This window comes from Callospermophilus lateralis, unplaced genomic scaffold (genome assembly GCF_048772815.1).
Source record: "Callospermophilus lateralis isolate mCalLat2 unplaced genomic scaffold, mCalLat2.hap1 Scaffold_43, whole genome shotgun sequence".
Classification (NCBI taxonomy): domain Eukaryota; kingdom Metazoa; phylum Chordata; class Mammalia; order Rodentia; family Sciuridae; genus Callospermophilus; species Callospermophilus lateralis.
Window position 1 is genome coordinate 1,058,456 of NW_027514380.1, and position 23,410 is coordinate 1,081,865.

Genomic DNA, 23,410 nt, shown 5'->3' on the forward strand with positions numbered 1-23,410 from the left:
CACTGCATTTCTCTACCCTCATACTCTAAACCCCAAAGTGTACATACACATTCTCAAAAACTCTCCCTTCAAGCATTTCTCTTAATAAATACCCATAAACCCCACCACACCATGAACAATGCATATACACTGTCATAAACCAAATACCTAACATGTATTTCCATATACATGTACCGCTTACATTCCCTAAGAAAGCACACACCACTGACTTACAGCTCGAAAATGAATATACAGTCTACACATTACCTGAATACATTCAGAGCCCTAGATTACATGTGATTGAGAACACACATGTCTGTCTGAATATACACATTCCATAGAACAGCCACAGACTGAGAAGCACATGCAGCCACTCTGTCATTATTAAAAGGTATATACAGGACTCCTCATACCTCTTGATGTACACAGTCACAAGCACACAACCCCATGAAACTCTGAAAATTCTCAATTATATAAACTTCCTATCTGTCAGATGCCTGGTAATACACCCAGAATTCCTCATACCCAAATATAAAACACATACACCACAAAAACCAATTAAGGGTACACAATCTGTACCCTATCATGTAAAACCTCATAATTCTCGTTACCTTCAAAGAATCAGCTAAAATAGATACACATATCCCCATAAAACAGAAAAATATTGACCAGCCAATATAATGCAAAATGCAATCACATAAATGTTCTATCAATAATTGAATATATTCAGAACATACTCAAATACTTCTTAACATATGACACCAATCTCCATTCCCAAATGTATCTTATATGACCACCTGTATGCCACAAACATGCACATGCATTCAATGCCTCAGAATTTGAACGTAAGTACAAGAAAAACTCTCAGTCCTAAATTCTTACCTTGAAACCATGTTTATACATATAAACTCTTAAGATCTGGAAATACACAGATCCGAGCTCTCACCAGCCTGCGGCAGACTGAGCCACCACCACCCCACCGCTGCTGTAGCATCTTCCAGCGGGCCCCAGCGAAGTGAGAAGCAGCTCATAGCATCTGCCCTAAGAGGCCCAGAGGTCTGATCAACTCGCCTGCCTTGGCCTCCTCCAGGCTCTGCTTCTCAGGCGCGTGATAAGCTACCTTGGCGCTTGTGGCGGCAGCGCCCCACGTGTATCAGAGCGGCTCTGCTTCGCCCTGCTGCAGAAGGACTCCCCCACATGCGCCCCCTGCTGGTGCCCAGGATGCACCGCCACTCGCCCCCGCCCGCGATCTACCCGGCCTTTGTCACCAGGCTCCTGGCGGCTGTCTCAGTGGATTTAGGAACCAAGATGTTGTGTTCCCCCTACAGCATGTTCCATGGGAAAGGGCACAAGAAGACTCAATAGTGCTCTCGCCAAAACTCTGAACAGCAGCGCTGCCTCTCAGCACCCAGAGTATTTGGTGTCACCTGACCCAGAACATCTGGAGCCCATTGATCCTAAAGTGCTTCTGGAGGAATGGAGGGCTGTCCTGCATACTCAACCTCCCAGGTTCTAGAGGGAATTTGTGGATCTGAGGACAGATTAGCCCAGTAGCCACTCACCCCTTAGAGTCATGCAATGGAACACCCTTGCCCAAGCTCTTGGAGAGGGCAAGGACAACTTTGTACAATGCCCTGTTGAAGCTCTCAAGTGGAAAGAGAGGAAGTGTCTCATTCTGGAGGAAATCCTCGCCTACCAGAAAGGTATACTGTGCCTGCAAGAGGTGGACCACTATTTTGACACCTTCCATCAGCTCCTCAGTAGACTGGACTATCAAGGCACCTTCTTCCCAAAGCCCTGGTGACCTTGTCTAGATGTTGAGCACAACAATGGACCAGATGGTTGTGCCTTATTGTTTGCTCCAGAACCAATTCAAGCTGGTCAACAGTGCCAATATCAGGCTAATGGCCATAACGCTGAAAACCAACCAGGTGGCCATTTCTCAGACCGTGTTGTGCAAAGAATCAAGACTACAGTTCTGAATCGCTGTCACCCACTTGAAAGCTCGCACTGGCTGGGAGCAGTTTCAGTTGGCCCTGGGCTGTGACCTTCTCCAGAACCTGCAGAACATCACCCACGAAGCCAAGATCCCCCTGATAATTTGCAGGGACTTCAATGCAGAGCCCACTGAAGAGGTCTACAAGCACTTCGCTTCCTCTGGCCTCAACCTGAATAGAGCCTACAAGCTGCTGAGCAACAACAGGCAGTTGGAGGTCCGGACCTGGGGGGGAGGGGACACACCCTGGATTACATCTGGTACTCCAGACAGGCCACTGAGCAGTGGCTTAGCGCTTGACCTGCTTATGCAGGAGCAGATGGGGTTTCCCTCCTTCAACTACCCCTCTGACCACCTCTCTCTAGTGTGTGACGTTAGCTTTAATGAGGAACCCAATAGACTTCTATAAAAGCTGATCTGGCCTTTTTAATCACAGGAAACTTAAACAGGGATATTCAGGAAACTGAAAAAAAGGATAGGAAATTGCCTGAAGAGGGTCCGCAGTTGCAGTTTCTGTATCCTTTCCTGCCTTTCCAGCATGCCCTTGGGAATGATCCTGTTAGTTCATGAACCTTTTCAATGCAAATTGTAGCAAAAAAGCTGTTTGTTTGCACTCCAGTTTCTGGCTTTTTGTATTCTCCCTTCCTGAGCATTCCCTTTTGCTCTGTCATTTAAGGGCATTCAGCTGGGCTCCCTTTTAAGCTCTTTCAGTTTGTGGATGATTTAAAAACTTGCTGGCTTGCTTGCCTATTCCATTGCTAACATTCAGTATGTAGGAGAATTTCACTAGACCATATTTCAAGTGATTTATTTGTGAGTTTTTCAAATGTCAACAGGATATGCATGCAATGTTTATTATTTTTATATCTTCATGTAAAACTAAATTATGGCATCATGAACATTTTAGAACCGTGCAAGACACAAGTTATAAAGTTACTTAGAGTAATTTTCTTCAAGCTTTAAAATGTCTCCTTCTGGTGCCCTACAATGTGTACAGAGCAGCTTTTCAGCCTGAGGGAGGGGGATGTTATTTAAGTCTGAGTATAGGGACTGAAGCTCTCTTCATCAATACTGTTCTCTCTGCCTCCATGTTTCCCATTGTGTTTCTTGAAGAAATTCCAGTTAGTTTTCCATTATTTAATCACTGCTACATATTGTCCTTTTTCCATTGGGATAATAGTGGGATACATTTGAAAGTTAGTATCATCATCATTTGTGTTGGAATGTGCTTTTCACCATGATTATTTGGGAATTATTATGTCACCGTGGCTAAAAAGCCAAAGGGACTTTCTTTTCAGAGATTTGAAGGATGTTTTGTTTTGTTTTGTATTTTTTTTTTTTGTTTGTTTGTTTGTTTGTTTTGGGTACTAGGGATTGAGTGCAAATGTACTTTACCACTGAGCTACATCCCCAAGCCTTTTTCTTTTTTGTTTTAAGACAGGCTCTTGCTGAGTTGCCAAGGCTGGCCTCAAAACTCGTGATCCTCTTGTCTCAGCTTCCTGAGCAACTGAGATTACAGAAATAACCTCCCTTGGCCAGAAATGAGAAACTTTATAGAAAGCCGGTAATTGGGCTGTCAGAGAAGTTTCCTAGGAAAGCCAGATGACTGTCGTTTAAAACATCTACAAAGAAGAATGTAAGAAGTTAAAAGATAACCCACAATTCTCAACCATCAGAAATAAAAGTGATAAAGATAAGAGGTGAAGCCTCTTCCAAACAACATAACCCATCAGGAGTAAACTAGTACATATTTTATTGTATGAGTTGTAAATATTTAAGATTAAAAAATAATCTTTTAAAGCTTAATAAAGAAATACACAGATCCATAACAAAGATGACACACAGTCCTGGATCTTCTGAAAGGCATAGACACATGTTCACAACAGTCCATAATGCCAAAAATAAAAATCATGGAACCAGCACCAGTAGCTCAAACACATGCACTACTACAAAGGTACTCACACAACACAGGCCAAAGAAATCACTCAGACACAATCCTTGCATACCTGACAATCAAACATGCACACAAAAGATGATTCATGGTATTTTGGTTCATGTTCTTTTCCTGACTCTTCACATGAAACACAAAGGATCACCAAGTCCTGGTACTAAGGCACAAGATCACACAAGGAGTACACCACATACATAGTCTAATATTTGACACCTACAGTCAGCAATTTGTTTTAGTCTATTAGTTTTGTGGGCTCTGAAGATAGAAGTGGAAGGGTATAAATGCAGATTTCAGGCAAACACATTGATGTTGAAAATTTAATAAGAGAATATAAAAGTGAAAATCAGAGGCTATACTCCCTCCTATAAAACTGAGAAGTACTTGCCAGTCACTTAGTAAATATTTAATATAGAGAAAACACTTCAAGTAGGAAGAGACCTCTTTCAGATACCCCTTCTGGAGACACTGAGGTAATTCAAGGGGAGGATCACCCCAAATAAACCCATATGAGTATCCATCTCAACCTATACAGATGTCTCCTAGCTGGGAAGACACATTGTTGTACAATGTATGTTCCCATTCTGGGCCTGAGCTTGTCCACCTGGGCTCCCTGCAGTCACATCTGCTCCAATTTGTGAATGGTTTATAGCCCATGCACATTTGGCCCTCTTGCATTTGGACCTGTAGTAAGGCAGTATGTCTGGTGAAGGGTGGATAGAAGAGGAAAACTGCTCAATTTATGGTGGCTGGGAAGCAAAGAGAGAAGGAACATGTGTCTGAGTACCTGTTCAGGGGTACATCCCCAATGACCTCATTTCCATCAACTGGGTCCCACCTCCTAAAATATGCCACTGCCTACCAGTGGGTTATCAGGTGGGAAAGAAATGTTTAATATATGAATGTATGGGAGACACTAAAGATCCCCATTAGGTTCTATCCCTTGTCCAAATAAACTCAATCCATTTCACAGCATTCAGTACATCTCTAAAAGTCCAAATGGTCTCAATATTTTCTGTATTGCTCAAAAGTCCTTGTCCTAAGTCTCCTCTGAGACTCAAGAAAACTCAGTGAAGTGGTACTGTGAGGTAAAAGAATTATACTCCACACATTTTATTTTAATTAATGATCATAATTTTATTTTCTTCCCATACCCTAATTTTTATTTTAATTACTAGTTTTAGAGTTAGTTAAAAGCACTAACCTTTGTACAGGGCAACAACATAGGTTACAGGAAAAGTCCAAATTAAAAGGCATTAGCCAAGATATAGAGCATAGATTGACTGAGATGAAAACCAGAAGCCCAATACTTCAAAATGCAAGCTTCTAAACAATCATGTCTTCTTAGATTCACAGGTCCCAGAAGACTCACTGACCACTGGACCCAGATAAGACCGTCACAACCCACATTCCAGAAAAGGAAATTTATCCAGATTAGTGAACTACCCTGGTGCCTACCTCCCCAATATTGAGGAAAGAATCCCACATAACATGCTATATGAACATTTATTTGGCAGCACTAAGCAAGATGAAACAAGGAGCTGGCCATTCATTTTCTTATCTGTGGGCATGATGCAAAATAAAGTCTTTTCTTTTCCCAACACACTGATCCTTCAAATCATTGGCTTTTTCAAATGAAAGAAAAGCAGCAGAATCAAAACTTTCATATTTACATTAGCTGTAATGCTCTGTAAAATGATAAAGAACTTAAAATAATTGAAAGATACAATGATGAAGGAGAAACACAACCATCCCAAAAAGGAAGAACGAAAACTTGCAAGTTGGAATCTGAACAAAGCTTACCAGGATAAACATTAAGTTTTGCATTCCATGTGTGGAACTGGGGCACATTATTGTGCAAAATACGTAACAGAGGACTTGGACATCCTCAGCCCTCCACTCTTTGTCTACTACAGGGCCACTCTATGGAGCCAGGTGATCTCACTGCCTGTGACTTCCCATGGCAGATGTTTTATGTTGCTGATGTTGCTAACTACCTCTGGTTTCCAACAAAACTCTGGCTTCACTCTCATAGTTTGACAAATCACCCTTTTGGGGCCTGCTGGATGGGACTCTGACTGTTACACATACTTCACTGCCACACCAAGCTTTCCTTACAAATATCAGTAGAAGCCTTCATGACCCCATAACACTTGCATTCAGCATGCCTGATAACCAGAATCACATGGACAAAGCAATAGTTTGCTATCAATGGAATCAGTAGCCAGGATATTCTAGACCATGGACTCTTCATGCCTGAATGGTGTTAGTTAAACAGGAAATGGATCTTCCTAAGCTTCCCTGGGAAAGCAGGGTACCCTGACATTCTCCTCTCAAACAAGTCTTGTACCCAAGGTACATTTCTAGTGTATCAGTGCAAAGACTTAGGTTCCTTTTAATGGAGCTTATCTCTTTACTAACCACACATTCCTTGGCTCCAACTTTACTAAGCCCCTTTTCTGGAAAGTCTCCAAGTATTTCAAATCTTCCCACTCTGTATTTTGCTCCTGAGTCAAATATAAATCTGGATGAAAAGGTAGAAATAGGCAAGCCACATCCTAAATAATATGCTGCCTTGAAATTTCCTTGATCAGATTAATTAGTCTGTGTTTTATTTACCATTTTTCCTATATTGACATAGATTTGAAAATAACAGAATAGAAAAGCTTTATTTGGTTCATATTCTGAGAGATCTCAGTGTCCACTGACATAAACTCCCAAGCTCTGGGCCCAAAGTGAGGCAGAACATTAGAATGGAGATCCCAGAACACAGTAATTAGGAAGGACAGAGAAAGAAAGAGGGGAGGGAAGTGGAAGGGGAGGGTTTCATCTTGCCTAGCACTGCAGAGTGAAAGGTTATACAGCATATTATGTGGGATTATTCCCTCAGTGTTGGGCACATGGGCACCAGGGTAGTTAAAATGTCCTTTTCTGGAATGTGAGTTGTGAGAGTCTAATCTGAGTTCAGTGGTCACTGAATCATCTGGGACATGTAAATTTAAGATAACATGATTGTTTAGAAGCTTGCATTTTGAAGGTATGGGCTTCTGATTTCCATCCAAGTCGCTTTATGCTCTACACCTTTGCTAATAACTTTTAATTTGGACTTTTTTTGTAACCTAGGAAGGGATGGTACCCAGTGCAAAGGATCATCAGGTACAAAATATGACTTACTTCTTTCAAGCACACATACATGTCTACACTTATAATTCAGTTAATCCATATCAATGGTTGAATGCACTTATTAGGTTAAAGCTGTCAAAACCCAGTCATTTGACCTCTAAATATTTTTGCACTGCCTTATATATGAGAATTTGGGAGACATCTCATATCTAAAGCATAACTATATTTCACCTTTAAATAAGCATTCCATAAATTTTATGGATATGTAGAATGCAGGCAAAATGTAGACCAATACATGCCAGAAGTAATATGAGTGAACTACACTAATCCAATTCCCAATAAGGTCCTTATTTCAATCTCAAAATCTCATGGACACAGCCTGTACTGTCTGCATTAATGCCTCCCCACATTCTGGTCTGACCTCACATCAGCATCCAGAAAGCTCTCTTTTTGCATTCTTGGTTTTATCTATCCTGCTTCTCCAAGCTCTTCCAAACCACTCCTGCAAAAGCCTTCTGAACCACATGATCAGGTACAGTCACATAATGTCCACACTCTTGGGACCAATTTTCTGGGATAGTCTGATATCTGTAACAGTACAAATATCTCTGAGGTCAATATTTTGAAATAAGGAAAGATTAATTTGGAATCATTGTTTAGAGGTTACAGTTCAAAATTGTTTGGCCTTGTTGCCTTTGGGCCTGTGGCTAGGTAGTATATTTTGGTGGAGGAATAGTGCTCACCTCAATATGGTCAGGAAGCAAAAGAGAATAAGAAAGAGAGGAAGTGGGAAAGAAAGGCAAATGTCCTAATATTCTGTTTCCATTGATATGATTAACTTTCATTACATCCCACCTCCTAAAAGATTCTACTGTCTCTCAATAGCACCATCCACTGGAGATCAAGCTCTGACCTCATGATCCTTTCCTATATGGCAAAGTCACAACCCCGAGATGGAACTCAGATCCCCTTAATTACTCCTTCTACCACTCATATAAAAGGCAAATCTTCTCAGTATCTTTCGCTGTGTCACAGCCCAGTGGAAACTCCGCCAAAGAGGCAGGCACAAAAAGTCTAAGGTGAGTTCCAGGAAGGAAGAAGGCATATGTGTGTCTCCTGCTGGCCACCTGGATCACATAACTTGATGATACATCAGCTACTCAATGCAAAGGGAGGAAATGAAGAAGGCTGCAACACCCTATCAGACAAGCACAAAGCAGGAGGTACTACCCAAAAAAAGACAATCCTGATCCTTGAGGAAAGGATGAAGAACATTTCAAAACTTGACCCAATAGAACATGTCTACCAAACAGAAATTAAAATCTCAGTGAGCATTGGGGACTTTTGGATATTCTGACCAGCTCCTAAGTGTTAGGATTCCACAGGAAAGGAGTCCTTGACATGTAGCATCAAACACCACCCAGGGCACAGGTGGTACTAGGGTAGAGGTTCTGTATGCTTTTGGCAGCTCATACCCTGGAGTCTGGTGTCTACATCCACTACCTTAGTCTCAGAGAAGCCAATTGCATATATGACTGCCCAGCTAATTATTGGGGCATTGGCACAAGAGAGGTCTTCTTCCATCTCACCTCCTGTCCAGAAAACCCCACAGTTTTATGCCTGCTGCCCATAACAAACAAGAAATCTAATAAGAAGTATCTGTTTTGTCCATCAAGTCCAGCCATCTTTCAACTGGACTACATAAACGCTGGACTACATAAACGCTGTGAAGGAATGTACCTGCCTAAGAAACAAACATTGCTGAATCTATTCACATGAGGAAGAGTAAGGAATCAACACACATGAGTGTTCTTTGTCCCTGAAGAATGAACTAACCCAGTTAGGAGTAATATATGGATCAGAATGATAGAACAATGCACACACACAAAGATTCCTGATGTCCCACTTACAGTACATGTAGAATTGCCAATATTTGAACTCACAGTTGCTTGAATATATGTTTAATTAACACAGATGACTGGTCAAACATCCTGAAAACACACACACACACACACACACACACACACACACACACACACACTAGAGGTGTGCTAGTAAATGCTTAATAAGATGTTATCCAGGGGGATGTAAAAAAGTCTTGACAGGGCTGGTGATGTGGCTCAAGCGGTCGCGTGCTCGCCTGACATGCGTGCAGCCCGGGTTTGATCCTCAGCACCACATACAAACAAAGATGTTGTGTCCGCCGAAAAACTAAGAAATACATATTAAAAAATTCTCTCTCTCTCTCTCTCTCTCTCTCTCTCTCTCTCTCTCTCTCTCTCCCTCTCTCTCTCTCTCTCTCTATCTCTTTAAAAAAAGAAAGTCTTGACACTTAGTTTACAAGTTATATCTATCCAACCCAAACTACAACCCAAGCAAGTAGCATTAAATACAAACCTCGAAAGCAATGAGCCACTTCAGTTACCACAACTAGTTCCAGCCAGCTCTGGCACAAAAAGGAATTTGTGCAAGCAATTCATTTGTCCCTGGAATATGAACTTCAACTTCAACCCCAAATACACAAAGAAAATTATATAAATATCTCTAGCAATCAATACACCTTATAGCTTCTGAACATATGTACACCTGCTATCTGCACCCTAAACAGATAAAATGTCTGTAACTATGTGAACTTTTACAGAAAAAGACCCTATTCATTATAAATGTTCAAATGTGTCACTCCTACAATTACACATATACATACAACATGAGCTGGAAACATGCCTGTAAACCATCGCGCTGCCACTATACACACAAATAATTAATACCCTACATGGTACAGACTCTAGAAAACCAACAAATACACATACACTTGTCTCATGCACTACCAAATAGACATACATGTAATCCCATATTTCTATAATACATTTCTCCACAGCACCTGAATGCACAATGTACACAGCATATTTCCAAGCACATAATAAACCTCCCACGTCTGCAAGAACACAAACCTCAAGAGACCCCAAAATTCAAAGAAACACTCAGCCACCAAAAATGTATACACCTCAAACACATGGAACTAAACACAAATACCAGGACCATTCATTCAGGAAACATCACACAAATCTTCAAGGATTACATTTCACAGTACACACAAACACAACTGAGCATCTTTATATGCAGATTCTAAATACACACATCCACAAATCCATGAACAGAGAACTAAACATTCAGGTGCATAGACACAAAACATAAAAACATTAATCTGGCATGCATCAGGAAGACTTCAATACCAACAAACACACAAAATAAAACATTCACTAATCTTTATTCACTGATCAATATATACACAGCTCCCATACAAAAATGGGGATACAGACACACAAATATTTCCAAAACATCTCATATAGATTCCCTAAAACACTATATAGTATTCTACATCTCCAGAAAGCAACCTGTGTTAGCCAAACATGTCTATATACGCCTACAAACATCACAGCATTCATCAAAGAAATACACTTTGAATACTCCTACCAACCTCATTCTCAATGAAGAAAGTTACAGAATACAACCAACCACTGATGAGTCCAAAAACCAATTTGTATGCCCAATGCACAGGAACATCACTATCATATCATATAAAATACACATAAAATCACTTACAAATTCCATATTATCACTGGCTAGAAGAATAAATTTCCTCTCAACCTGAATACTAAGAAATAGCTATCAATCATCTCTAATACATTTTAATACAATTTCCACACTCCCCTGTGTAAATGGGCAATGTAGCCTCTCCATCACATAAATAAATCCCTATTTCCCAGCTGTATAAAAATAAGTGTCTACTCAATACACATATAGTCCCAGAAATTATGTCAAAACTGCCATATCCCTTAAATACACATATGCCGAATATTTTTCCTTTTCACAACTATTGCTCATTCATGCAACAAACACTGACACACACAAATGAGCACCTCTAGGGTGTGCTAGTTAATACAATCTGTATATATATGTACCTCTCTACAAGCATCACATTCTTACACAATTACCCAGCACATACAAATATGGAAATATTCCCAAACACACATGATATCTAATGCTGCCATCATATACAAAATCAAAAACTGCTAATAAAAAGAAATAACTTTATATCTAAAATGCAGAGTCCTAATAACACCACACCACAATCAATATATATATCCATCCCACTATTCCAAAAAGTACTCACAGACTGGCCCTCAGACACTCAAATACATAACATAAATATGAATACCAAAATAAAAACAAATCCACATAACTAAATAGCATGTCCTGAATATAAAAATATTCCTATATTTCCATATTATGTCAATCATTTTGCAAACCCAGAGAAATACTCCCAAATGCAATCCTTTACATTGCCCACATGTACAAACATATTTATTTCCAAAATTACCACCGTGAATGCACACATCCCGGTATTCATGAAAAAAAAAACAAAGGTTAAATATTATGAAACTCAAATTATAACACCTAACCTCAACTCCCTGAGTTTATGCCCATCACTTCTCACACCCTTTAAATCCACTCATCCCTACACAGTCTCACAGAAACAATCACAATGTTCCTTTCATCTCAAATTACACCAAGACACCACCACCCAGACTTCTGAATATGTAGCATATTCTCTTGAGTAAGTTGAAAACAAAACAACCCCAACACTCTGAATGCATATCAACCCATTAGGGACACTACCACCCAATAAAAGGAAAAATGAAAACCACTCCTGCTCTCTGAATTTCTACCATCCCTAAAATGACAAAATCAACATCTCATTTTCTCATATAAATTACCCCACATAATTTTCAAAAAAATTATGTGGGGTAAAAAAACCAAAAGAAAATTCCCTTGTGTCTACAAATACACACCCGGACTTCCAAGTAACCCATCAACACACACAAGGGAGCACAAAATCAATTTAACATGTACAATAGATGAACACCATAAAATTTAGTAATAAAATAGGAATCTGTTTATTGCAAAACGACTTGTGGTCAAATGTTTCTCCTGTAATCATGTTGCTTTGTCCAGACTCTTCCACCAACAGTCAATCTATGAGGGCATGTCAATCATGATGTGACCACATCAGCCTCAGCAAAAGTGACTCAGTATTCCGTTTTGCAAAGTCACTAACATCATGAAAACTGAGCGTCCTTCTGCCTAACAACCCGGATACTGGCTGACAGTGTCTCTAACATTCACAGCTTTCACCGGGGAACAATAAAATGACAGTCACAACTTCGTCTTACACAGACAGGAGCGCTGACCTGCTGACCAGTACCATGCCTCTCAAGCACTGCAGAGGTTCTATGGAGCATGGGTGCCACTGAGGCTATAAGGGACATGGACAAGGCCTCGATGTTGGTGCCGCCCTGGCCAACGTGCCCCTCACTTCCAGGCCAGGTGAGCCCTGGCACAGCTGGCCTAGTCGGGGCACGGCCCATGTCTGAGGTGAGGAAAGGCCGGCACCCCGGGCTGCGAGGTGCAGGGGCCTGTGCAGTGTAGCAGGCGCCTACTCACAAGCACACGGAGGCCGACGGCCCCACGGATGGAATACTGGACTGACTTCGAGGCCTATGGGACTGACTCTGGATGCCACCGTGGGAGCCACAGCCAGACCGTTGTCAGTGCCCCTGCCTATGCCTTGCTACACTGGAGCTGCAAGGGACTCTTGAGCCAGCTGTAGGATGGCAGCTCAAGAGCGCCAGAGTGCCTCTTGCCAAGAACATGCGCATGCGTGAGGGGTGCCAGAGGGAAGTTCAGCGCGCTTAAGGGGGTCTGGATGTCTGCGAGGTGTCTCTGGCAAGGCGGCATCTTGTCACAGAGCCTCTGGGCTGGCTCTTCTTTCAGAGAGTGCATCTGAATAACCGCTAGTGATTTTCACTGTTACTAACCGGCCATGCCTGTATTAGAGATCACTGCAGCAGCACTTGGAAGTGCTCTACTCTGAAGCACAGAGTCTTCATTTGGGCCCAGTGTTTTTACCACTTTTACACTATGTACGTTTAATTCATGTTCACTAGTCCAAACATCAATGTATACTCTCTTCCTAGTCCATCTGTAGGTTCCATTAAAGAACAGGTCTGGAAAAGAATTTTAGGTCTGGGTAACACTCTGAAACCCCCATTCCTTTATTTTGCCTACTTCTACATTTACTGAACTCAGCATATTATAGCATTCGAGAGAGCTCTTCCAATATATATGGATGCTCAATTCTTTTCTTTGAATATTTTTCTTTTATGCTTAATGAAGACTTGACAATGTTAACCAATTTCAGTAGACAGAAATTTAATCCTCCACATTCTTTTAGCTGGAACTTTTTCAATTTTTTTTCACAGAGTTACTTGACCTGGTAATACATTGAACTTTCTGGGAATTTGGGTAATTAATATTGTTGGGAGTCTCCCTGAGAACTCCCAGGGTCTTTCAAACATGGCCGCAGGCAAATTGCCAGTGGGTGGCTAGAACTCCCCGGGCCTTTCAGATAAGGAGCCCCTAATGCAACATGGCGGCATGCAAGTTGCCAGTGGGCGGATAACAAGTTGTTTTGAAAACCTTCTAATTGGCACTCCTGTCTTCTGAACACCTGGACAGTTCCTGCCCCCCATGAATCTTATGCAGGGTGGACGTGCCATGCACTGTAGGTGATGAACTGACATTTACTATGATTGGCCCCGGGAGCTTCCTGGTTTAAGATAACTCTCTTGCACTTTCTATATTAACTAGAACCAGCTTGCAGTAAAGTGCTTCATCTTTGTCACTGCTGTCTGTGTGTGTGCATTTTAATCTCCGATGATGAACCTTGGCCTTTCAAATATCACTTCCCTCCAGAGGATAATGGGGAAGACATGTCAAATGTGGCACTGCCAAGTGTCTCCTGGTGCATAGACCTAAAATCTCTGCACAAGGCAGGCAGGGCCTTTGTCATACCTCCAAAGATTTCTGATTAGGTGAAAATCCATGCTCAGAATATTATTTTTCCCGTCAGCAACAGATGTTAGTTCAGGACTTTAAGACAGCAATGGTCAGATGGTATGATGGAATAATATTTCATTGCTGCCTTTCATGGCCACTCCATTCCTTGACTTTGTCCTACAGAATTTACTGTACTGAGCCATGTTTTTAGATATGGAGAGCTCTCCCAATATATATAAGAGAAAAACAGATGTTTTCTTTGAGTGTGTTTGTTATAACCTTAATCAAGGCTTGGCATTGTCCATCAATTTCATCAAACAGAGCAATTTTACCCTCTCCCTGTTTGTAATATACAGCATACTTTCAGTTGGTACACTTTAAAAATGTGTACCATGGATAAACTTAGCCTTGTAACATTGAGAAAAAAAATCCACTCCCTTGATGCTCTTTCTGGAAATTCAGGTAATTAGTATCACTTCCCTCCAAAAAATAATGTGACAGACAGGTTAGATGTGACACTGCCAAGGGACACCCTGGTTGAAGACAGAAAAGTTCTAAAGGAAGCAGACTAGGTCTTTGCAATTACTCCAAAGTTTCCTGATTAGGAGAAAAAGCTTCTGTTTTCTGAAGCTCATCAGACATATTCAGACATTTTTTTTGTGGTTTATTTGCTCAGAAATCATTGTTAGCCTGGGGATTTACAATAATAATGTCAGATGGTAGGGCAGAAGGACATTTGCCTGCTCCTTTCATGCCAGTCTCCAAAAATTGAATTTGAGCTAGTTGGATTGTTTGTGCATCTAGAGTCTAGCATTTTGAAGTAGTGGAAAACAGATTGCATAGGGTTAGGGCTGAAGTACAGTGGAAAAGTACTTCCAAAGAGTATACAAGGGCCCTGAATTCATTTTGATCTAGCAAATAAAACTTGCTTTGAAAATTTGATATTCATCATTCATTATAGTAAAACATTATTTTTTAAAAAAAATGTAGAATTAAGGGGTAAAGACAGTTTTACCACAGTGTCCTTTATATCAGTAGTTCAAAAAAAAAAAGAAAAAAAAACAGAAGAAAGAAACACACCAGATCTAATATCAGTGACATGCATGAAAACTATGGAAAATAATGAGCATATTTAACAAGTAAAAGATGAGCCAAAGAAGCCTGTATTCAGTGTCTGGCTATTCTGTTTTGCCCCATTCCTTTAAAAAGGCTGGTGTTAAATATCTCATGAACACAGAAGTGTGTGTTTTGCAGATTTGAATGGATGAAAGAAGCACTATATCCATAAAATAAAAGTCACACTGTACAGTTTATTAGCTGTTTATACCATGATTGTGTGTCTGATGAGATCCATGGATAAATGATCATGACCAGTAGGGGAAGCATCAAAGATAATTAATGAGGTGTTGGAATTGCATTGCATCTGTCAAACCACTGTCCTGTGAATCTGAGAAACTATTTCAAAATTGTGCAGAGGCACACACCACTTGTGACCCCACTGTATTCTGTGAAGGGAACTTGAAGTTCTCCCATACTTGCCAGAGTTCACTCTTCATGGAATGTCTTCCCAGCCCCACCCAGGCCTGCTGCACTTGTTTCCACCCCCCACAGAATGTTTTGATTCCTCATTTAACTGGTGTTTACATTCAAACTTTGCACAGTTGTAGTAGGACCTGAGGGAACTGCTACAGCCAGTTCATGTTCCGGGTCCTCAATTGATGTTTTCCACTCTGAAAACTGCAAAACTCTTTGTCTAATGTCCTGGTATTTAGAATGAGGTGAGTCTAGAGGGTCAGGAGCTTGTTATCATACTGCCAATTGCCCTGTAAAACCTGGGGAATTTAAATGGAATACTTCCCCTGTGATCAACTTAGCAGAAATAGAGGAAGGAAAGAGCCTTATACAATGCACTTAACTTGGGTCAGGAAGCCCAGGAAAAAGTGAAACTGCTCATGAAGAAGAGGGCTCCTAAGACACAGGTCTAGAAATCTCAGGAAAAGTACACTGGGTCAGCAGAAAGGAGAGAGGCCAAAGATTTGATTCATTATAGAATGAACACAGGGTTTTTAGGCAGTGGGAGAAGGTACCATAATGTGGGGAGGGATTGATTGCTGGAGAAGAGAGCCTGAACCCGTTTCCATTCTTCAGACATCTAGAAGCTGCCTGTGATATCATTCTGAGGGTAATGACAGAAGGGTCTCATATGATAAGTGGGCAGTGGAGAAAAATTGTTTTAGGTAGAAAACTGCCCTGGTGGGTTTCTCACTAACCACTTCTGCAGTGCACTATCCTCTCTTTGAGGAAAGCTGCAGGTGCTCTAACTACAACAGTCCAGTTCTCCTCACTGAACCCTGCCCTGAAAAACTTTTTCTTCATTCCAGGCAGGAGGTATTCTCAGTTCCTGAAGGGCAAGGAACTTAGGAAACCTCAACCAACATAGATTTGAGTCTCTGTGAGGTCTTCTGAATGTTTAGTGCTTTCATGGAAAAAAATTTTCAGACCTTTTTGGTATTGACCACTTTTTTTGTGGTGTAGCCATGCCCCTTCATTTTATGTTGGCAGGAAGATTTTGCTCAAATTCCTTCCCTGGTATTCCATTGTAACTGCATACATGGGGTGCAGGGATGTACTCTGTTTTCCAGGATAAGGTTTAAAGAAAATTTGGTTCTTTTTGAGAGGAAGGAGAATAGCCCACAGCTATGAAGGGGCCCTACTCATTTTGTCACTTGAAGTTAGGCAGGGGTCTAATTAACATGTGCAAGTGTTGAAGGTGGTGGACCTTGTATTCCTTGACTACATTCTGCGTGATGTCCTGGTGAACAGGGATGTGCTCTAGACAACCTTGTTATATTTGGCATCTGGCATAGGCCTGGTTCTCTATGACACTTTCCTTCTCATTTTTGAGAGCTCAATGAAAAAGAACCTCAGAATGGCTCAATTCCCAGGCTCAATAGCATGACAAAATACTGTTAAAATATCTGGAAAGCCCCATTAATCATCCCATCACCTTTCATATACCTTAGTGGCCCTTGTCGTTCATGCAAGGAGAAGATCTCAGGGAACTGAAATCTATCACACAGATCTCCTCCTTGGGAGCAGATCTTGCTGTGTCAAGTAGGGACCACTGAACACTGGGGACAGGGTTGGCCTGAATCAGTGCCTCCACTGTTTCTTGTGGTCAGAAATGTTGGGAGAAGTACCCACATGCTAGGCAGGGTGTGTTCCTGATTGACTTTCAGGGTTTCTCTGACTCCAGCTAGGGAGAGATTTCATTCAAGATTAGTTGTGCAAGCCTAGGAAAGAAACAGAAAGATTTATAAGAAATATCAGCAAAAGGAAACTGAGGAAGTAATGGGGCAATATTCTTTGGGAACTGTCACCTTCAGAAAAGATCTTGAAGTATGTGGAAGTGCTCTGGAGAATCTTCCTTTCCTATTTTTAAACCTGAGGAGAGTGATGGTGCCACTAAACAGAGTCAAATTGATCCATTTCTAGAGAGTCACCTAGGAGGCCAATAAATTTTCTTAAAAGAATGCATAAGGGGTCTCTCAGAGACAGGTAAAGCTGAGGTGTCACAATCAACAGATAGTGTTGAGGGCATTTTTGTATACTAGAAATGACACTTTTCTGTGTATAACTTTTGTCTAGAGGAGCAGACCATGAAGTTTACTTAGGGATATTTGCAAACTGTACCATTTTCCTACCCACAGGCCCCTGATCTATTGTTCCCCATCAGATTTCCTTTGACCAAGGAACTGGGGAGCCTCTTTCTTGCTGCCATTTTCCCTCTTCTGCATTCTCCCCTTTGCTTTGCCTCCACAACATTGGCATTAAAGAGACTAGGCAAGAATTTCAATCCTTGTGCCCCTATGTCTCCCTTCAAAAGTGTGCACTTTTTTTTATTTACCCCTTTGCAAACAACCAGCTGTTCTGGGAGATATTCCTGGTGCAAGTGTGACTGCACCCATCTCCCAGGATAACCCTCTGGTGAGGTCTGCTTACTCTGGACAACTATTTGTGCCTAAGCTGTTCACCTTCATACAATGTGAGCAAGAACAGAGACCAACAGAGTCTTCTCATATTCAAAACATTGCCCACACTCAGGTATCCCTCAACAAGGTGGCTCCAGGGGCCTTATATGAAACTGTGGAGCATCCTGCTTTATTTCTCATGGCACCTTCTGGCCTGAGGTGCACTGTGCCTACCTTAGCCATTGAGGGGGCCCAGCACAATGGGAGCTGCTGGGCCCTGAGTTTTCACCCTCCAGAACAACCACAACTGGCCAAAATAGCCTCCATTATCTTTCCGATGAATGACCACCAGTGGCTACATGGAGTGTCTAGGGAGGGTGGACTACCCACCTTTCAGAATTCATCACTACCAGATATTTTCAGCAGACCTCAGAGTATTTGTGAGAACTTCCAGAGCTGGCAGCATTTCAAATTCCTAGTTCGCACCTTTCTGAAATGAATGTGTGAGCACATTCCTGCATCCTTATGGGAGTATTCAACACAAAGACCTATAACTCTTCTTGGAGCTCTGAAGGAGGAAAACTGTGGGATGAAAAAGGAGGCTACAATGTAGGAAAACTTAGAAAGTTTCTGAGGGAAGTGGGACAAGCTGAGAAAGCTACATTCACTGCCTTATTCATCTCACACATGTGCATAAAATGTGCCTCATTATAGTTGTCATCACTGCCTTCTAAGAGCAGCAATCTTTATTTTTAATGATCATTACTATTACACAGAGGATCCAAGGTCAGAGCAGGTTCATGGGTTAATGTGGGCCAGGATTTGAAGTTGGCTGTCTTGCTCCATATATTGGTTCCTACTCTAGACATTTCATCTTAAATCATAGGTCTGATTTTTCATGGCACAGTGGATAACTGGAGCCCACTACAACCATGGAGGAGGCCCTGTGGAAGGGTTTTCAGGAACGATAGCACACAAGCAACTTTTACCAGATGATCTTCTAGAAGACTGCAGAAGTGGGTCAGGTTTCAAGGCCCAGAGCCAAGTGTTGGAGAATCATGGTTTGCACAGCAGGGTTTGGTACAGTCTATCACACACCTATGTATTGGCTTCGAGGCATCTAGCTCTCTAAATAGTAGCTCCCTCTAGCTGGTTGACAGGGCATTCTCTATGCAACAATCCCAGCAACTACAGCCTTCATACTCCTTATTTCAACTCTGCCTTGATGTTCAGGGTCAGGATAGATAGGAGTAACCAGTCCAGTCACAAGGTCTCCCTCTGCTTTCTTTGCTCTGCAGAAAGGAAAAGTTGCACTAACCTCACTCAGGGCACCTGCCTGGGAACTGGCATCTCTTTACAGAAAAGGGTTGGTCATAACTCATGAAAGTGGCCACTACTTCAACATGATGTTTCGGAAGAGGGTGGCAGTGAAAAGTGCTTGGTCAGGGGAATCTAGCACCTCAGATGCCCCAAGGACATGTATCTGGTCTTTACTGCATTTTCTCTATGTAGTCTCCACCATTCTAAGAAGTGAAAAGAAGATAAAGAACCGGCCCTCATTGGAAGCAACCCAATGTTCTCAGATTAGCTTACACTTTCACATGACCCCTTTTGTGCCTTTGTCTCCCACATGATCCTTCCAAAGCTCATTGTCCTAGCCTCAGTATCCATGAATTGGGTCAGGACCCCTGGTGTTCCCTGATATAAATCATCTCTGATCAATTTCTGGCACTTACTAGTCTGTGTGGTTCTTGGCAGGGACAAGAGAGACCTGAAATAAGGGTGAGCTAGGAGCCCTGCCTGGGTCTCTCAGATATGATTCCCTTCATATGTTAGGTGATATACTGTGTCCCCAGAACTGTGGTTTGCCCTTGGGTGAAGCTCTTTCCTGGAACTGACCAGCTCACTCCAGGACACAGCTCCACATCACTGCCACCAGCTCCTGCCTGATATGGGACTAGCACCAGCCTCGTATACCTGACCTGCTTCTCAGCTCAGCCTGTGCCTTTCTTACCCAAACCCCACCAAGGTATGTGGAGTTTGAGGCTGCAGAGGAGATGAAGGATCCAAGGATGCAGTTGTTAGGAGTTTTCCAGTGCCTACATCCTCTTGTACCTTCAAGGCTGATTCTTCCAAGGTCCCCGGTCCCTGAGGCTGTGCAACACCCAGGCAGAGTTTTCTCATTCCCACAGGAACTCATGATGGTAGAAAATAGGGTCAAGAAAGATTTTGTCCCAAATAAAAACTTTTCCTTTAGTATCGGGGATTATGTCTTCCAAGCACAACTGCCCCCTAGCATCTGAAGTCCAGCCACCCTGTGTTTTGAACTCTGTATTAACTGGGCCTTGTGCACAGCTCTTTTCTCTCATTGCTTGGCTGAATACTAATGCACCATCTGCCAGGAATTTAAGTCCTGGGTGGGAAGAAAAATGGATTATCAGTTGCTCCAAATGTCCTCCCATGTGACTGTCCTAGATGTTCCTTCTTTTGCACTCTCACCTCTGTTAGGTCCTCAGATCTGGTTATCTTGGTGCAAGGCAGATGAGATTCGGCCCCCTGAACTCTACTTTCTTCCAATTGTTTAAGATGAAGCTGGATCCCCCATCCATGCACTGTTCTGGTTCTCCTTGTCCTAGTGTGCACCTCCAGAAAGACCTGCCTGAGGGTACTGGTTTATTAGCAACCTACTCAAGGTGCCCAAGACCATGGTGTCCAAAGAAATCCCACCTGAAGCCATCCAAGAATACATGGACATCATTAATAAGATATTCAAGTGTACTAATTTTGCCTTGTTGGAGCTCTGCCACCTGTCCCAGGAGAGCCTGCTACAAACTTGAGAGAGGAAGAACTGGAGCAATAGGCATAAGAGGATGATTTATACCCAGATCCAAACTCCTGAGCTACATTGATGAGGAATTTGTTTCTAAGATATGCTGGGCCTAGAATCTTGGTGTCTTCAAGTTTTCAGGACCTGTGAAAATAAGCTTCATACTTTATATTCTCAGTATTGTGTGTATGTTTGTGTGTGTATGTGTACATGTATGTTTATGTGTGTATAGCTGTTGATGGCATACAAAAACCCTACTTTGTGGACAAGGATGGGGTCATCATTGCTCCTTGTTCTCCTAAAAGTCTTGTTGACTTGGAATCTTTTCCACCCAGGGTCACTCATACTGTCTTCCCAGGTGGAGACCATGATTCATCCCAAATTCCTGGAAGAATTACTTTCCTCCAAAACATACATGAATATCTTGGACCTAACAAAAGTGCTGGAGCAGGAGAAAGGACTCAATCCTGACCAAGTAGATAGGGGAAAGGGGGTCTAACAGTATACAAGGGTCTGGAAGTAGACAAGTCATTTAAAAGATGAAGGGACACCTGATAAACAAGGAGAGGAATAGCTGGGTCAAATGATGGTTCCCTTCTCAGATTTCCAAGGAATCTCCACACTGCTTTCTATATTGGCTGTACCAATTTGGAATCCCACCAGCAATGTATGAGTGTACTTTTAAACCCACATGCTCTCCAACACTTATTTTTGTTTGTCTTCATTATAGCTGCCATTCTGACTGGAGTAATATGATATCTTAGAGTAGTAGTTATGATTTGCATTTCTCTGATTGCTAAAGACGATGATCATTATTGGGGTCCCAATGAAACTGGAGTTTTGTAATGAGACTAGTTCCAAATCTTGCCAACTTTCTTCAGAGTTCTTGTCTTGCAAATTTGAAGAATGAAATTTAGAGACAAGCTGAGCATGGTGGCACACACCTATAACTCCAAAAATATGGGAGACTGTGACAGAATGATCACCAGTTCAAAGCCAGCCTCATCAATTTAGTGAGGCCCTATGCAATTTAGCAAGACCCTGTCATGAAAGTTTAAAAATTAAAAAAAAAACCAGTCTGGGATGTGGGAATATGCCTTGGTGGATGAAGAACCCCTGGGTTCAATCCCCCATACCAAAAGCGAGAGAGAGAGAGAGAGAGAGAGAGAGAGAGAGAGAGAGAGAGAGAGAGAAAGAAGAAGAAGAAGAAGAAGAAGAAGAAGAAGAAGAAGAAGGAGGAGGAGGAGGAGGAGGAGGAGGAGGAGGAGGAGGAGGAGGGAGAGGAAGAGGAGAAGGAGGAAGAAGAGGAGGAGAAGGAGAAGAAGAAGAGGAGTAGGGAGAAGAAAAAGAAGAGGAGGAGGAGGAGTGAGGGAGGGAAAGATAAAGGAAGGAAAGAAGAGGACTTAATGGTGCCCATTAAAATTTCTAAGGGTCAATTTCCTGCGTGGTCTCTACTTATGAATAAGACCTTAATTGGGTTCCACTACCAGATTATAATGTACTCTTATTACCAGGAAGCATCCAGAGTCCTGCCCAAGTCTCCCTCCTCTTGACTTTTGATTGACAGCTTGGGGGCTGCATGACTGCCTCCCAACAGGATGGTGTGATACTCAGGGTAAGAGGTTTAAGGAAACAACCCCCCCCGATTTTTGTCTTAATTTCCCTTCCCCTTAATCAGTTCATTACCTTTTGGATAGCCCCCATCACATTTTGTGAGGGTTTTGGCTGTCAGGATTATTGGGGGTTGTGGCATAGTCTGGGTGATATGTAGGGGGTTGAGGGGTGCTCGAGACTTGGTTATAGGAGGAAATGAAGATGTGATCCTGAGGGTAGCTTTTCTTAATGAAGGCTGGGCGAGGTTCTAACATACCAAGCTCCCACCTACTAGGTGCTCATACCTCAGAGAAGGATCCCTGTGTCTTTTAGTAAACCTCCCTGTCTTTTACCCGCATGCCACTCATGGCTGAGCACCCACTTTGGTCCTTGTTATGCTACGAGTGGTTGCCCCCAGCTTCTGACCTTCTCATCGGTGGGGCTTAGCCTACAGTGTGCAACACATTTCTGGCTGATGCAGGACCTTTTTATCCTGTCCTGTTTTAGGCAAAAGATTGAAACTGGGACATTTGTTATTCCAAGAGGAACAGGATCCTCATGCAAGAATATTCAGGCCCAGAAAAGTGTTAGAACAAAAAGACTGGGCCTCACACAAACCTCATAGATCATTTAAGCTTTTATTAAAGAACAGGGCTACACCTACAGTATTGGACTCACTTGATTGGTGGAAAATGAGCCACTGAACAAAGGAGGGGACTAGGCTTATATAAATTGTCAGTGATTTAGTTAGCATGTCAGTCTGGGCACTCAGGAATTTAAATTGTTGGGTTGGGGGTCAGTGGCTAACACCTGAAAAGGGGTTATCTTTGAAGAGACTAGTGTATCCTAGAGGCTTTCACTTTACTTTTGATGAAACACTTTCTCCCTGCCTGCAGCCAGCATCTGGGGAGGAATTATTTTGGGAGAGATGAAAGCTATCAATGTATGGCTTTTTGATCCTTTTACCCAGGCCAAACTATCTTGTTTTTTTTTTTTTTCATAACCAATAAGAAGAGCTGGCCCCACCCCCACAACTTGACTCTAAACAACTTTTACCTAAAGGTATGAAGACT

At 42.0% G+C, this 23,410-nt stretch overlaps 1 pseudogene; it reads left to right on the forward strand.

The window, feature by feature from the left end:
* The first annotated feature begins 1,144 nt into the window (after positions 1 to 1,144).
* LOC143389017 (nocturnin pseudogene) lies at positions 1,145 to 2,384 on the forward strand (annotated as a pseudogene).
* The last annotated feature ends 21,026 nt before the right edge of the window (positions 2,385 to 23,410 follow it).